At 38.9% G+C, this 16,578-nt stretch overlaps 1 protein-coding gene across 5 annotated transcripts in view; it reads left to right on the forward strand.

Moving 5' to 3' along the window:
- STXBP4 (syntaxin binding protein 4) overlaps positions 1-16,578 on the forward strand; it is a 165,163-nt gene that overhangs the window by 146,545 nt on the left and 2,040 nt on the right. The window contains exon 18 of one of the 5 annotated variants that reach the window (XR_002071657.2): positions 4,165-4,632. The exons of the other annotated variants lie outside the window; for them this stretch is intronic. The gene's annotated coding sequence lies outside the window, so the exon portion shown is untranslated. The remainder of the gene's footprint in view (positions 1-4,164; positions 4,633-16,578) is intronic. 5 annotated transcript variants of the gene reach the window in all.

Here is a 16,578-nt window from a genome sequence, read left to right on the forward strand (position 1 = left end):
ATACTCATGAAAAGTTAATATCTAAAGAAAATAATCAACTTTGTATGTCTTAAAACTCAATAGTGTTAATAATAATCAGCTGTTTTAATATTTTACAATGTACACAGTTCATTCATTCTGCAAATATATTTTGAGCATTTGCTCTATGCCACGCAATGTTCCATGCCTTGGAGATACAGGAGCAAAATATACTGGCTGGTTCTCTGATGTCATGGAATTTACACAACAGTAGGGAAAGACAAAAAGTAAATAACTAAAGAGATAAATGAGGCATAATATGAACAAACTCTATTTCAGCGGATTCTCAGAATATCTTTTGAAGTATGTGGCCTTATTTTGTGTTTTATGGATGGACAGCATAAGAGCTTAGAGCAGTTGCCCAAAAATCCATAGCTACTAAATTACCAAACCAGAATGGAATCCAAGTCTTTTCACTGCAGGATTGTCAGCAATAGAGACCTGCCTTTGAAAGCCTCAAGAGTAATACCTGTCCTAGCTGGACTGGTTAGCTTTACCCTGGAAACGCAGTCTGATCTACTTCCATTGTGTCCTGGTTAGCTCCCGTCGTGTCACAAGTGCTGTTACGAGATCACAAAGGGGAATCCCAAAGACTCCTGACACCTGAAAGACTCCCTTGATTGTCCTTTTTAGTAATGTGTTCTTGTTATGCATTTGGAGAGGAAAGGGGAGGTATGTCCTTGATGTCCTTTCAAGTGTGCAAGTATTTTCCAAAGCAGTATTCAAATTTTGATTCTCAAGCTCTGTGACTTTACACAGGTTCCTATGTCACTCTTCACCTCAGTTTTCTCATCATAAAATAAGGGAAGTATTGCCTACTTCATAGAGTTGTTAAATGTGATGCTCCTAGCATAGAACTTTGAACACAGTAGATGCTGAGTAGTCGTTAATTAATTTACAGTATGGAGAAACCCATAATTGTTGGTGGGGAAAAACATAAAAAGTCATATGACCATTGAAAACATTGAGAACTCAAAAGCTCCATACTTAAAAAGAATTGAGAAAAAAACTAGGAATAAACTTGGCAAAGCATTTTTGTGATGTATATTTTTTCTTGTGGTCCCTAGCAAAAAGTAATTAATAAAGCAAAGGCACAGTTTATAATGTGTGGAGAAAGGGACATTTGGAATAGAGGACCCAGGATTCCCATGCAAAGGTTACATTTAGTACCATACTGCTCACTGCCAGAATCCTATCTCTTCTGGAAGGAAAGTTGCCCCCTGCTATGCTAAGTTAACTGTGTTCAGTTCCTGGAAGATTTGAATCATAATACTGTAGAGGTGGTGGCAGGAAAATGAAAACCACATTCACGTTTGCACTGGGTTTCTTTCTCATGTAATGATTAAGGGAAATGATTAAGGGAAAAGATGGACGGGAGAGGAAAATGAGCATTTACAGAGCACGGCCTGATGATGCTCAGTAGTCAGGCATATATTAGGTGGATTTTTGTATGCATTGCATCATTTAATTCTCCCAATGGTGTGTAGAGTGGACCCCACTTGGCTCTTATTAGGATGCTATTATGGTGGTGGTGAGTTGCATCCTGTCTCCTCAGCCATGCCTGTCTCCTAGAAAGTCCCCAAAAAGAAATGCCAGATCAAAGGAAGGCAAACTAGCATTCATTATTAACTGGGGTTCTGGTTCAAAGGCCTTTGAAAAAATATCTAAATGAGTCTGGACCCTGTGAGCACTCCTTAGCCTCAGCCAGCTGTCAGTATATCCTCACCCAAAGCTGAGTGTCAGAGCCTAACTGGTGCCATATGAGGAAAGGATACTAAGGACACAGTCACTAAGATAAAGACAAGGAGGAAGCGAGAGTGTTTCCCATTGCCTGGTACCCAGCTGGCTTAAGCCACTGTGCCTTGGGGACTGGAACAATAGTCTTGGTCTGGTGTCTGCTACAAAGAAGAGTAGCATCCAAGGAGAGGAGAAGAGAGAGGGTAAACAAGCCATTTGTCTGCCTTCAGATCTAACTCACAGTCCTGTGGAAGGAACAGAAAGAGACGCTACATTTATATAGTCTACTCCAGCATAGAAAATACATCCCTTCAACCTGCCCTTTGGAACTCCGCTGATTCTCTTCCTTGACCTTAATCTTGACTTACAAAGAAAGCATTACAGAAATGATAACATAGATTTGTTCCCCAGAGGACACTGGTGGGTATCAGTGTCTCACCATTAGAGTTGGAGACCCTATGTGGAAAAGAGACTAACTTGATCAGGGCCACACGGTAGCAAAATTGCAGAACCAAGGTACATAAAGCCACCCCCCAACACACACACACACACCCATGCTTTACCACCTCCACGTCCTCATTTTAACATAGTATGTTTCCATGTGACAAGAAAGATATTTTAAACAGATCTTGATTTGGGGAGAGCTCTATACTTTATCCATTTTTTTAAATAGCAGAACAGAAACTTAGTTCTAAGAATAAGTAGTTATCTTCTGGAGATTAGAAAGGTCAGATAGTGAAGATAGGAAAACCTAACAATATGCCAGTTCTTCCTTTACCTGGCCTCATGGAGGAATGAGCTGCTTGCCATGAGTTAGATTTTTCTGCTAGAAGTTGACCCCATTCAAGCACCAACATGTATTTTAGCTTAACTATTCTTGATGAAAGTTTTACTTAATAAGTGTTACATACTTCCTTGTCTTCTTATATCGAGGCCACTTGGGTCCAAAGCTGGTGTCTCCACAGCATAGCTGAACGATCTTAAGACATGTTCACTTAAGCTCTCTGGGCTTTAATTCTCCATATTTATGGACTGGTAAGAATATTAGCACTTCGTAGGGTTCTCGTCCAGAATGAATGAGCTTATGTACATGAAAAACCTACCATAGCACCTGACCCAAAGTACATACAGTAAAGTTTAGCCCTAACTCACTCCCTCCCCTCACTGTTAACATTTTGATAGGGGGTTACTTCCTAGCTCTTAGCTGCTATGATCAGATAGGTGATGTTGCCACATAAGTAATGGCTGCGTAAGCAAGCATCCATTGTAGGTCTTTCTTGGAACCATTTATTTAACTTTTTTGTTTTATTTTTTTAATCTTCATCCTCTCACTTACCCCAGCTAAAATTGTGAGCCTGGATAACCTTAGCTTTTGGGGTAAAAGCAGTTCAATTACCAGGTAAATGTACTTTGGAGGCAAGAAATAACAACTAATGAACTCAGGCCACTGCCTCTCTCACCTTAACTTAAAAAGAACAGTCTGAAATTGTCCTTCCAGAACACCGGAGGAGATGATGGTCTGTATACATAGAATCTCTTCCCTGAAATTGACACCTGTCACTGTCTTCCCCAAAATTCAGTTGTTACATCTGATGGAAGCCAAGCCTCAGGCAAAGGAATAACTGTCATTGCTGTCCCAAGAATGCCCAGATGAATATAGTCCTCATTGAATATTCCTATCCATCCACTTGTCCACTGCACACCTATTAATACTTTATAGTAATCATCTACTTAAGTTCTGATGTAAGAGAAGAAAGCGTTTTACCCGGCATACACAAATTTAATCAAATATTGGCATTGCTAGAGCCGGCGTTTCATAGAACTAACAAACGTGTGTGTTTGTATATATGTGTATGTGTGTATACTAATATGTGTATGCAATATGCACATAGGCAGGGCTTGCCCACTTGCTATATATATATGAGTGTGTGTGTGTATACATATATACACACACACATGCATACCAGCACATTCAAGGGAAAACCTTTGTATTGTCTCCTTAGAAAGTGGCAGCATTCTTAAATTTAACGACAAAATGCCAGTTATCTTGATGGTGCTATGATGAAAGTATCTGATTAACTTACCTGTTTTTCTAGCCAATTTCTTCCCTTTGGAAGTTGCATACTATTATAGATTTATAGTAGTCCTTTGATACGATTCCACTTTAAAATTTATTGTAGAATTGAACAAAATTATTATGTCGGGAGTTACGTTTGATAGTAAAGCTGAATGTAATTATTACAAACTAGACATTGCTGCCACATTGCCTTCATTGTATTCTTTTCTTTATGGAAAAATTCAGATTCACTGTGATCAGTGATCATAATTGTATTAATTCTCTATTGCTGCCTGATAAATTTCTCCCAAAGTTCGCAGCTTAAAACAGCAAACATTTATTTTCTCACCCAGTTTCAGAGAGTCAAGAATCCAGGTGTGGTTTTACTGGATCATCGGCTCTTTCTCTCTGGTTTTCTCATGAAGTTGCAATCAAGTGGTTAGCCAAAGCTAGGGATCGAAGAGTGCCTTAGTGGGGCTGGAATATTTGTTCCAAGCTCACACGTGTGGCTGTTGGCAGGAGGTTTCTGTTCCTCACCACGGCACAGACCTTTCTCCAAAGGGCTTTATACAACAAGGCAGCTGGCTTTGCCCAAAACAAGAGACAAGAGAAAGAGTGAGAACAAGAGAAACATGAAGAAAAAAGCTACAGTGTCTTTATGACCAGTCTCAAAAGTGGGTGACATACCATCACTCCTGCCATATGCTATCAGTCACATAGACTAACCCTGGTACAGTGTAGAAGAGTATAAATGCCAGAAGGTGGGGATCATTGGGACCTGTCTTGGAGGAGCCTGCCACAATGCTATTTCACAATATAATGTAAGTAAACGTATTTTATATATGTGTGTGTATAGCCTGTATATCTATATAAATAATGCAAAAATCTAAGTATTAGACACTTACTTCAAACATGAAATTATACTCCGTTTAGTGATTTTTCCAGTAGGTGTAATCATTTGTTTTTTGTTGTTTTTTTTTTTTAATTTTTTTTTAACATTTATTTATTTTAGAGACAGAGAGAGACAGAGCATGAACGGGGGAGGGTCAGAGAGAGAGAGACACAGAATCTGAAACAGGCTCCAGGCTCTGAGCTGTCAGCACAGAGCCCGACGCAGGGCTCGAACTCACAGACCGCGAAATCATGACCTGAGCCGAAGTCGGCTGCTTAACCGACTGAGCCACCCAGGCACCCCAATCATTTGTTTTTAAAAGTTACTTATGCTTGACTTATAATTCTCCGTGTATTCATTTGTGTTGATACACCTTTAATGTGAGATCTCTCCTCATGTTATAAAACGTTTGTCCATTACATAGGAAGCAGTATACTTTCCAGCATTATCAATGCCTATCAGTATAACCTAGAAAGTCTGTAATTTCTGAATAAAACAAAAGTTTCTGTCTGGAGCAGGGAAGGCAAATAGATTTCACCTCACTGTCTCAAGCATTGTTTTGTGAAGAGTTCAAAGTCTATGTTCAGCCTCAGTGACGTCTGATCAATTAGACGTCTGCTGTGGGTTCAGGGGGCAAGAGGTGTAGGGGCACAGGCCACATCTTTGCAGTCTTTGGTCTTCAGAACATTTTGCTAGCCCAGGAACTCTGCCAGGATGAACAGTGACAGTACAGAGGGTAGGTTGAAATACTGAACATGGACATTGTTTACAATGACAATCCACCCAAAAAAAGTTCTTATGAGACAGTATTTAAAAGCTTTGCCTTGGGGCGCCTCAGTGGCTCAGTCGGTTGAGCGCCTGACTTCAGCTCCAGTCATTATCTCACAGTTTGTGGGTTTGAGCCCCACATCAGGCTCTGTGCTGACCACCTGCTCAGAGCCTGGAGCCTGCTTCAGATTCTGTGTTTCCTTCTCTCTCTCCCCCTCCCCTGCTCACGCTTTGTCTCACTCTGTTTCTCAAAAATAAATAAATGTAAAAACAAAAATTTAAAAGTTTTGCTTCAATGACTCCAAAAGGTAACTGATGTCTGGCAGGCATGGCTTTCTTCATTTCTCTCCAGTCTGAGAAATTAATGTTCCTAAATGATTGTCTGATTTGAAGTAGGACATCCTATGAGGTTTTTCCCAGGTAGGAAAGAATGTGGATCATAACATGTATGAATAAGACTTCCCATTGTCAGCCAACTGTATTAATTAAAGGCTCAGGTTACATCGTGTCCTCTCATTTATAAAATAAATAGAAAGCACAAAAGAGGAAAATTTGAGGTTGTTTTCTTACCCCCTATTTTACAAGTAGAGCCTATGCTGGGTAATTCTAATGTAATTAGAAATTAGAGAGATCAGAGGGGAAGGAAGAATGGATCATTTCTGTCTTGGAAATAAAAACTACTACTTTTGACTTTTCCTAAATCCTTGGCAGACTATTTTAGCTCCACTTTAGTGGACACTGTCAGGAGCCCTCTCTCTGAAGACATCATTAATTTGGCTGCTTTGGTTCATTTTGGGTGGGCTAAGGAATACCCATTCACAGACTTACTATAAGTGTAAGGCCCCCTTGATGAGGTATCAGGGCAATTTCTATGCACTTAACTTCATTTTAGAGGAGAGTGCATGTAATCCCCTCACCATCTTCTGCCTGCCTGAGAATCCTGAGCATTTCATTCTTAATGAGACTGTAATGAAGAAATAAAAGATGAATTGAAGGAGGAAATATGGAACTTTTAAAATATTTGGTCCCTGAACACTTCTTAGACATGAATAAATTGTACTGAAACCACTGGTTTGGATGTAAACATCTATGTGACAGTGGGTTTAGAATACCCAGTAACTAGCACAATGCCCGGTAGGTGCTAAATAAATATCAAATGCATGAATACTGTCAGTGGCAATTTAGGAAAGCAATTGGTGAGAAAAAAAATGCAGACTCTAGTCTCAGACAGACTTGGGTTCCTTTAGTTTATGTACCACTTGTGAGTGTGACCTTGATTTAATTGATACTGTTTTCAGCTGTCTGCACTCCCTTTACTCATTCAAAAACAAGGATAATAGTTGGCGCACCTGGGTGGCTCAGTCAGTTAAGCATCCAACTTCAACTCGGGTCATGATCTTGCAGTTCATGTGGGGTTCGAGCCCCACATCAGGCTCTGTGCTGACAGCCTGGAGCCTGCTTCAGATTCTGTGTTTCCCTCTCTCTCTGCCCCTCCCCCACTTGTGTTTTCTCTCTCTCTCTCTCTCTCTCTCTCTCTCTTTCTCTCTCTCTCTTTCTCTCTCTCTCTCTCTCAGAAACAAACGAAACAAGGCTAATAGTTTATGTCTCCTTGGATTGTTTTGAGAATTGAATAAATAAGGGAGGTAAAGCCCCTGGCAAAATACCTGGCACATGGTGAGCACTTAACAGAACTTAGTTCTCCCTCCCTTCCTTTATTTTATAGTATTGCTATTTGGCAATGGAGGGGCTTTAAATGACAGCTCAGCTTTATTTTGCACAGCTGCAAATAGAAACGACTAACCAAAACCTGCACCTATGCCACTCTCCAGCCAATCATAAGCCCTGTGACAGGAGCCGAGAGGTTGCATTGCTCAGGAGCTGGAGGAGACAGCTAGCTCTAGATTTTCTATAAATATCTACGAAGGGGTGTAGCAATATGAAGTGCTGTATGAGCAACTGTCATTTAAATGAAAGGCCAGCCAGCTGGCTTAGGTTATACAGAATGGCAAAACCCATGCACATGAATAAAACATCCAGATCTAGACAGCCAGCATCAAACTCTTTCCCCCCATTTGACCAATGACAGGTATAACTGAGGCATAAAGCATGTTTTTTAGCATTTCATTGGGATACTATAAGCAAATCCTCTGGGATTCCAAGAAGCACTTTGGAAATGCATCACCTCTCTGGGGGTTATACTTTTATTTAGCCAGATGTGGAATTCTCTTTGCCTCCAGTACCCTTTATTTTAAATTTATTAACAAATACTAACTTTTATGTCAGACACTTTCCCTTCCAAATTTGGTTGCTGTATTAGTCTGCTAGGACTGCCATGACTGAGTGGCTTAAATAACAGAAATTTATTTTCTCATAGTTTTGGAGGCCAGAAGTCCAAGGTCAGGATGCCATCAGGATTGATTTCTGGTGAGGCCTTTCTTCCTGGGATATGGACAGCTACCTTCTCACTGTGTCCTCACATGGCCTCTTGTCTGTGTGCACAGAGATCGAGCTCTGGTGTCTCTACCTCTTCTTACAAGGATACTAGTCCCATTGGACCCAGGGCCCCACCTCCATGACCTCATCTAACTTTACCTCCCCAAAGGCTCTGTCTCCAAATACAGCCACATTATGGATTAGGGCTTCAATATATGAATTGGAGGGGGTAGGGAGCATAATTCAGTTCACCACAGCTGATTCTTTCTTAAATTACTTTTCATAAGATCTCCAGCACCTTCTTTTTCTTCATCCAATAATCTCCATTACAATGTAGTATATAATCTTCCTATACATTTACCAAGTTTTAGGCAAATTGCAAAAATTAATCCAAACCAGTGCCTTTTCTCTTGTGCCTTAATCTTCATGGATGAAGCAGTTAAGGGGAGGGAGAGTGTGGTAGGGAGAATAATGGCTCCCAGTGGTGTCTACGTGTCAATCTCCGCAAACTTTGAATACATTCGGTTACGGGCTAAAGGGGCATAAAGGTCGCAGGTGTAATTAAGGCTGCTAATAGCTGATCTTAAAATAGGGGGACTAGCCTGGATTATCCAGGTGGGTCCAATCTAATCACATGAGGCCTTAACAGTGGAAAAGGGAGGCAGAAGAAGAGGGTCAGAGAAAAAGATGTGACAGTGGAAGCAGGGACAGATAGGCTATGTTGCTGGCTTTGAAGATGGGGGCTAGGAATAACAGAACGTGGATGGCCTTTGAGCTGGAAAAGCAAGGAAACAGAGTCCCCACTAGAGCCTCCAGAAAGGAATGCAGACTTGCCAGCACCTTGATTTTAACCCAGCAAGCACCCTGTTGGACTTCTGTGCTACAGAACTGTAAGCCAGTGACTTTGTGTTGTTTACAGCCACTAAATCTGTGGGAATCTGTTACTGCACCAATATAAAACAAATACAGGGAGTCAGAGATAGAGGGGACAGGGTGATGGTTATAAGGGACCTAGAATGTGTCCAGCATGGATCTAGAGGATGTATTCATGTTATCTCTTAACACTATTGAGGCAGGTGTGGCATGTTTTCTATATTAGGGAACTGAGACTCAGAGTTTAAGTAAGTGTCCCAGAGACACACAGTCAACCCAGTTAGCACATGGGCGATCTGGAATTTCAAATGAGGTCTGCATAGTCTATATGAAAGAACAGTGGCCATGGTCTACATCCACACCCTAGTTCTGCTACCGTGTGAACGTGGACAGGATGCTTGAACTACCTTAGCCTCCGTTTCTGCAATTGTAGAAGTTGTAGTGAAAAGTTAGGTTAATGAGATTTGTACGAAAAGGAAATTGGGTAATCAGTATCAAAGAACATCGTAAAGTACAAAATGCTAATCTGATGTGAAGTCTTATCCAGCTGCCACATATCTAAACATCTATATCAAAAGAATGATCCAGGATATTGAAAGGGCTGAAGGATCTTCTTAGATCTCACCTAAACTTTGTTACTTAACATTAACCAGACCCCTTTATGAAAAGTCTCCATCCTTTTGTTGGATATTAGATGCCTAGAAACATGGCTTTGGCTACATCCTGAATTACTTCAGAGGCTGAAAATTCCAGTGTAGTAAAATCACTTCAGTAAAGGTTAGAGAATTGAGGGGTAGGGTGAGCTCTTAGCTAGACTACTTACCATTATGTTTGTCTTTGGTAGCATTTTATGCTCTACCAGTGTTACTAACACAAGATTTGTTTAGCGAACTATAGTGTTTGTTTGATGTAAATAATTATAACTTAAATCCTGGGATTTGAGTAAGTTTACATACAACTCTGGCTATTTAGCAAGTAAACTCTAGTCAAAATTGTTTGAATCATCATAGTGGTTCAATTTTTACCTACTACCAAGTATATGAATAGACCTTTTCAAGTTACTTGGATATTAGAATATGGGTGAAGAGGGTTAGTGGTCCTGGTTATTTGGTAACTTTTAGGCTATTTATATAATTTGAACTCTTTCCTGATAACATATTTCTGAATCATTCCGGGCGCAGCTACTGCATTTTCACATCTGAAGATTGTTTTATCTGATCCTCAATTATAAATAAGCTAGTCTACCACTTTTGAGCATTTTTTTATTTTTGGTATAATAATATCAGCGAAATGCCTGGTGGATCTATGCATCAAACATTTATTGACCCTCATTTTCTGTGAGCCTGACACCGAGGCTGTAAAGATGCGTGCAATACTTCTCTGCCCTCTGGAAGTTAACAGCCTGGTGGACAAAGACAGATATATTAAGAATTCATTTTCACAATGTGAAAAGCATAGGAGACGTCTGGAGAAGCAGGCTTCATGCAAGTACTTTTTATTCATACTTACTCAATTAAAATATGAGTTTTGTGGCAAGTGCTTTAAGAAATGCTTTAAACGTATGATCTGTGATCAGTCAACACATCTTTATCTCATCTTGTAAAACTGAAGAGCACTTTCAGGTGGTCATTTAATCCATCCCAGAACCGCCATACATATTGTTGTTGAAACCAACCCAGATAACAGAGCCTCAGAGAGAGAATTTAACATAATGGCTAAATTCTCAGAAGTTAGATTTGGGTCTAGATCCTGGCTCAAACACGTTCCAGTTTTATGACATAAAGTAAGTTATTTCACCTCTCTCGGTGTTAGTTTCCTATATATGAAATGAAGGTGATAAGTATAACTTTTTCCTCTGCTTCAAAATAAACTAAGGTTCTAAAAGACAGATAAGTCCATTGATTCACAAGTCCAAGATGGCGCCATTAGAAATAGTATTGGGGCACATGGGAGGCTCAGTCGGTTAAGCATCCAACTTCGGTTCAGGTCACGATCTCGTAGTTAGTGGGTTCGAGCCCTGTGTCGGGCTCTGTACTGACAGCTTAGAGTGTGGAGCCTGCTTCAGATTCTGTGTCTCCCTCGCTCTCTTCCCCTCCCCTACTTGCGCTCTGTCTCTTTCTCTGTCTCTCAAAAAGTAAATAAACATTAAAAAAAAAAAAAAGAAATAGTATTGTAAAGTTGATGAGATAAGTGTAAAGGTTGATGACGTGTTTGGTATTTATCTCATAATTTTTTCTTATAATTGAGGGTTTCTACTTTACAGAATTCACTCTCAAGTGGCTTTTACACTTACGCATTATGGAGTCTTTAATACTGATAGAACACTTTAAGACTTTAGAGATGGGAAATTCTCAAAGTCCCATCCAGTTTTGTGATTTTTAGAATGTTCAGTTCTTCTGTAGTAAAATATGTACATTCATATTGATATATTTTTAGTGTCTATTTAACTTTGGTAAATAGAAAAATATTATTAGAATCAGTATAAAATTAGTTTAGATTTTATGTTTCAAATAATTTTAGTGTTTTTAAGGTTTCAAACTTGATAGTGGAGAAACACATACTTAATCAGATGTGTATTAAACTTATTGGATAAATAAAGTGAAATACCTAAACATTAAATATTAAAGTAGCTTTTATATTTCATGTATCTGGACTCATAAGTGAGAATTTAAAGTGGAAGGAAACTTTGGCAGTGGTCTTGCAAACTTGTTTCTAATTAAATTCAGTTCATTAATCTGTATTCTGGCAGTCTTTATTAGTGATATATTTAAAATAGCATGAAAAATATATTTATTGCCTGTCTTCTATATTTTAGAAGGCCAACCTCTTCAGTTTGTAGAAGTTGAACATGTGTTTACTGGGGAAGTAATAGTCATGGCCTCATCTTGAGATACTCTCTTGAGAGTATTTTAAGTGTCATTTAGAATGACACCAACTGTAGTCACAAACCGCCACCTTTCAATAGCTTAATGCTCATACCAGTCAGTGCAGAGCTTCCTGGCTGTTGAATGGCTTTTTTTTTCTTTGGCTGGTGATTTTGGTATGCCAGCTCCTTCTAGCTCATGGCTCCACATCTCCTAGGTCCTCAGAGTCCTCTGTGTTCAGTTAGTGGATGAGGAGTCAGAGTAGAGAATAGAGAAGGCACTCTAGTTTCTTAAAAACCTGGCCCACAAGAGATAAACATTTCTCTCATCTTCCATTGGCAGGAACTAGTCACATGCTCACACTAGGATGTAAGGGTAGCTGAAACAGGTAGTCGCTGCCTGGGCAGCTGCCTCCTGGTAACAACTCTGTGATAGGGAAGGAAGAACATAAAGTTTGATGGACACTGCCAGAGGGTCCATGAGAATGTGTAGATATACAGACTCAAAATTTCTGTGATTATTTATTAGTATCTAATTGTCCAGTATATAAGTACCAGTGTCAGTAGGATGTGTTCTTTGAGGCCTTCTGTACTTTTTAATCCTATCACAATGAAAAACAGCATCAATCATTTAGAGTTGCCCAAAGCTGTAATCTGTGACTGTAGAACAGTTTTTGGAAACATGTATCAGCTTTGGACCTTGAGTATGTGGGCTCTATACAGTAAATGACAACAATCTAAGCCTGTGTATATGATTTTAAAAATATTATTTATACTTTTCACATTTTTCTCAGGAATTTTCAGTGTTCATCTTTTCCAAGTCTAGTAACAGCAGTTTTTTCCAATATTATGCGTAAGTAATATGTTATAGCTTTAGATTCTTATCAGAATAATAATAATGTGGTATCTGAGATGTAAATGGTTTTTTGTTTTGTTTTGGTTTTTATTTTTTTTTATTTTAGAGAGGTGTGAGTGGGGGGAGCTAGGGGCAGAGAGGGAGAGAGAGAGTAGGTGTGTGTGCGAGCAGGGGGAGGGACAGAAGGAGAGAGAGAGAGAGAGAGATAGGAGAGGAGAGGAGAGAGAGAGAATCTTAAACAGGCTCCACGCTCACTGTGGAGCCTGACATGGGGCTCAGTCACACAACCCTGGGATCATGACCTGAGCTGGAATCAAGAGTCGGATGCTCAATTGACTGTGCTATCTACATGCCCCAGAGGTTTTTTAATTAATTGGATTTTTAAATTTTCAAAAGATATCTGATGTATTTTTTATATAAATTGCCATAAATAGGAAACAAAAATAAAATCTGTCCCGAAGACTGTAAAGATTTGGATGAGATCCTGCTAATATTTGATCAGACCCCCACTGGATTTCCAAATACTCAATTAAAAAGTGCTGGAAGTGTTCTGTGATATTTAAAAAGTTAATTAATGAGAAATATCCTATTTGATTTTAGGGCTGTATTTCCAAAATTATGTAAGAGAGAACTCCTTATATGTCACTAGGAACAAACAACTTATAATTTTCTCTTAAACGTGTTTGAGAATGGATTACTTCATATCACTGATTCCTAGTCATTCTCATAACCAGTGTCTGACGAGGTTATGTGCTGCCTCACCAAGGTTTGGTGACTTTTTAATTATTTTATTGACATAGTTCACTTTCTCTCTCTCTCTCTCTCTCTCTCTCTCTCTCTCTCTCTCTCTGTCTCTCTGTCTCAACTTTAGAGCGCATGAGCAGGGGAGGGGGTGGAGGGAGAGAGAAAGAGAATCTTAAGCAGGCTCCATGCTCAGCACAGAGCCCCACACGAGGCTCAATCCCATAAACCTGGTATCAAATCATGACTTGAGCTGAAATCAAGAGTCAGGCACTCAACCAACTGAGCTACCCAAGAGTCCTGACATGGATCACTTTCTGTTCTTAGCTTCCCATTTGTTTTCAATTGGGATTATTTTTTAAGTATAAGTCTTTTATTATTATTACTACTTGCAGTTTATGGCCAATTGTAAAATTTTCCAGTGATTCCAAGATACTGGTACCAGAAACAGGTTGAATGAACATATATTTACTTATTTGTCTTTATTTTCTCATTCATATGAATATTATATGAATAGGATTATCCCCCCACCCCCCAAAAAAGGACATTGCAAGTTAATTACTTTGGCTCATTATTTTGCAGCCTTATCTTAAACATGATAAAATTATACATGCAGTGTTGCTAAATTCATAGTGATATATAAATAGTGCCATTTACAATGGAGTTTAACAAAAGAACCTTTTTATCATCACAGACGGTTATTAAGAATGAATTTCTTCAAAACTAGCACACTTCTTGTCTTTAAACCATTTTTCTCTTAAAGGCTGTCCTAAATTTTTATTTTGAAAGAAAGCATTTTGCATGCTAGGAGGTAAGAAACATAAGGAGGGTAATTATAATGGGATTTAAATAATTCACTTACATTGCTTTGCCAATAAAATAAAGCATGTTCTCTTAGGTTTTTTTTTATAAGTTCTAAAATATGTCTTTCAATTTACTAATATTATAAAAGAAAAATAAAACCCCACAACACTGTCATCTTCCTAGATCAAATATTCCTGTTTTCCACCAACAGATTTGGCAATCACTCAGAGGCAAGTGGTATTATGCTTTTTGGATTTTCCGATATATCTGAACTGCTGTTGATTGCTCCCCAAATCAGGTCAGATGCACTCCCTGCAGGAACATTTGCCAGAGGTAGTGTGTGTTCAAATGGAAGATTTTTACGTTCCATAGTCAGCCTCATTTATTCTCCAGACCTTTAAATTTTTCATACTAAGTAGCAGCATCTCACTGTATGAACCATGGGGTCTTTATTAATTAAACAGACTCAACAGGGCTGATTTGGTCTGTCTCTTCTCAGTTGAATTACCAAGCACACAAATCAGAGAGGAAATATCTCTAATACTAGAATGTTCTCCAAGCCAGTAAATCTGGGATTATCTCCTCATACTGATTATGTCAAAGCTCTTTAGTCACTATGCTCACTAGGACATAAAATTGAATGGTATACACACAGATGGCCCCATTCCAGCATTATAGGAAGAGTTCCAAGTTTTTCTTGCAATAATCACAAAGTTCTAATTATCAAAAAACAAAACAAAACTAGCCATGATCTTTTATTGAATATCAACTCTTTGCCAGGCACTTTATTGCATGACCTGAGTTTTAGAAGCATTAGTCTGGATGTTTGTACACAAGGCCTAGGTGTACTTGAAGTATAGAAACCTTATCCCTTTGTTGGCTGTTTTGTTTTTTTCCAGTGAGTACCCTTTGTAATTGCATGTTTGGTGTTTGGGTGTGTGTTTTTTTAAACATATATGGAGAAGTGTATTGTGAACATAAGCTTAAATCAGTTAGTATTTTAGGATGTTACTTTTGGATTTGGAAAAAGTTCAGATGTAGACTTGTTCGTGTAAAAGTGCCCGATGAAGTTTCCTGGCAAAGATCACTTTCTAGGGGAACTTTCTAATAGTCATCGTTCAGAGTCTATAACTACATTTTTTTCCTTAGACATTTTGCCTTTGCTTCATCTAAGTGATAAGTTTAATGGAATGTCCATTTATAGGTAGTTATAATGTTGAAGCATGAGAATATTATTTTTCAGAAAGTTTAATAGGAGAGTGTGCACCTGAAGTCATTCCTCAGGTGGTTGTTCCTGTTTTCCCTCCTTCCCACACTTCCTAATTACGGGACATTACTGGGGAGGGAGGATTTATAATAATTTAGTCTCTTCTTCAGACTAACATATTACAAATGTGCATCATCACATCAAAGTAAATATACCAAGATTTTTAAAATTAGCAAAATTGTCTCATCAAGTTTTTCCTTTTAGTTTTAAACAGGTGCTTTTTACAGAATGACATGTCCTTATTTTACCTTGTGTGGCGGTATCCTGGCCCTCATATGTTACACTCATTAGTATTTCTTTAAAGCCACTTTCAACTTGGGCAGACTTGCAGCTTCCCCCAACCCCAAAGGCCTGGAAATGAAGTTAACCTGTGCATAATCTAATGCTTCAGTAAGTTTAGTCACTATAATAAGAAATTCCATTAAACCGTTTTAAAGAGATAACAGTGATGTGGATTACTGTCAAGAGAATAATGAATCTTTGTACCACTTAACCACACTCTGAGCTTTTGAAATGATGAAGATGTTTGGGCCTTGCCACCTTCACCTTGATTCTCAAAGCAACTTAAATTTGTTTGCGCCATCATGAAACTGTCAGCAATCTTCCGTGGAAAGGTGATTTTAATATTCAAATTGAGGAGTTGAACAATTTGTTTTGGGATATATGCAGAGAATTTAGGACTTAGGGTCAAAAACATCACTGATGATGAAACTGCCTGTTTGTAGTAAGTCCAACATTTTCAGTTGTTGCCGTCATCAGCCAATAAAGTCCGTGCATTTATGTGATAGTTCTCAAATTATGCTCTATGGAACACTGGTCCCACATGTGCTAACAGGGGCACGTTAGCTTGAGTAATACCACATACTGTTGAAGAGGCATAGAACATGTTAATATATTTAAGGTTTAGGGAAGTCCTTCAGTTAAGAAACTTTAGCTCTGTTTAACCTAGTGTATCTCAAACTTATTTGACCGTGGAATTATCTTCTTCACGTAACAGTAATTAAAAACCCTTTTAACATACCTTGGAAATGCTATTTTGTCATGTAGGATATATTTTTAGACACCCCCCCCCCATCTTATTTGATCATTTTAAGTGCCAGCCCTCAGATGGACTTGATCTAAGACATGGTACTGCTTCCGAGGTTGAGTTTGGGTGGGATAGGAGTCAGGGGAGACTGATCTAAATGGATGAGGGCAGTAGGGTAAGCCAGTGGTAGAAAGAGTGTCCAGGAAGAAGAAACAGATCATCCTAATTCCAGAAGCTGCCTGT

This window comes from Panthera pardus, unplaced genomic scaffold, assembly GCF_024362965.1.
Source record: "Panthera pardus isolate Hobbes unplaced genomic scaffold, ASM2436296v1 HiC_scaffold_3, whole genome shotgun sequence".
In the NCBI taxonomy this organism is placed as follows: Eukaryota; Metazoa; Chordata; class Mammalia; order Carnivora; family Felidae; genus Panthera; species Panthera pardus.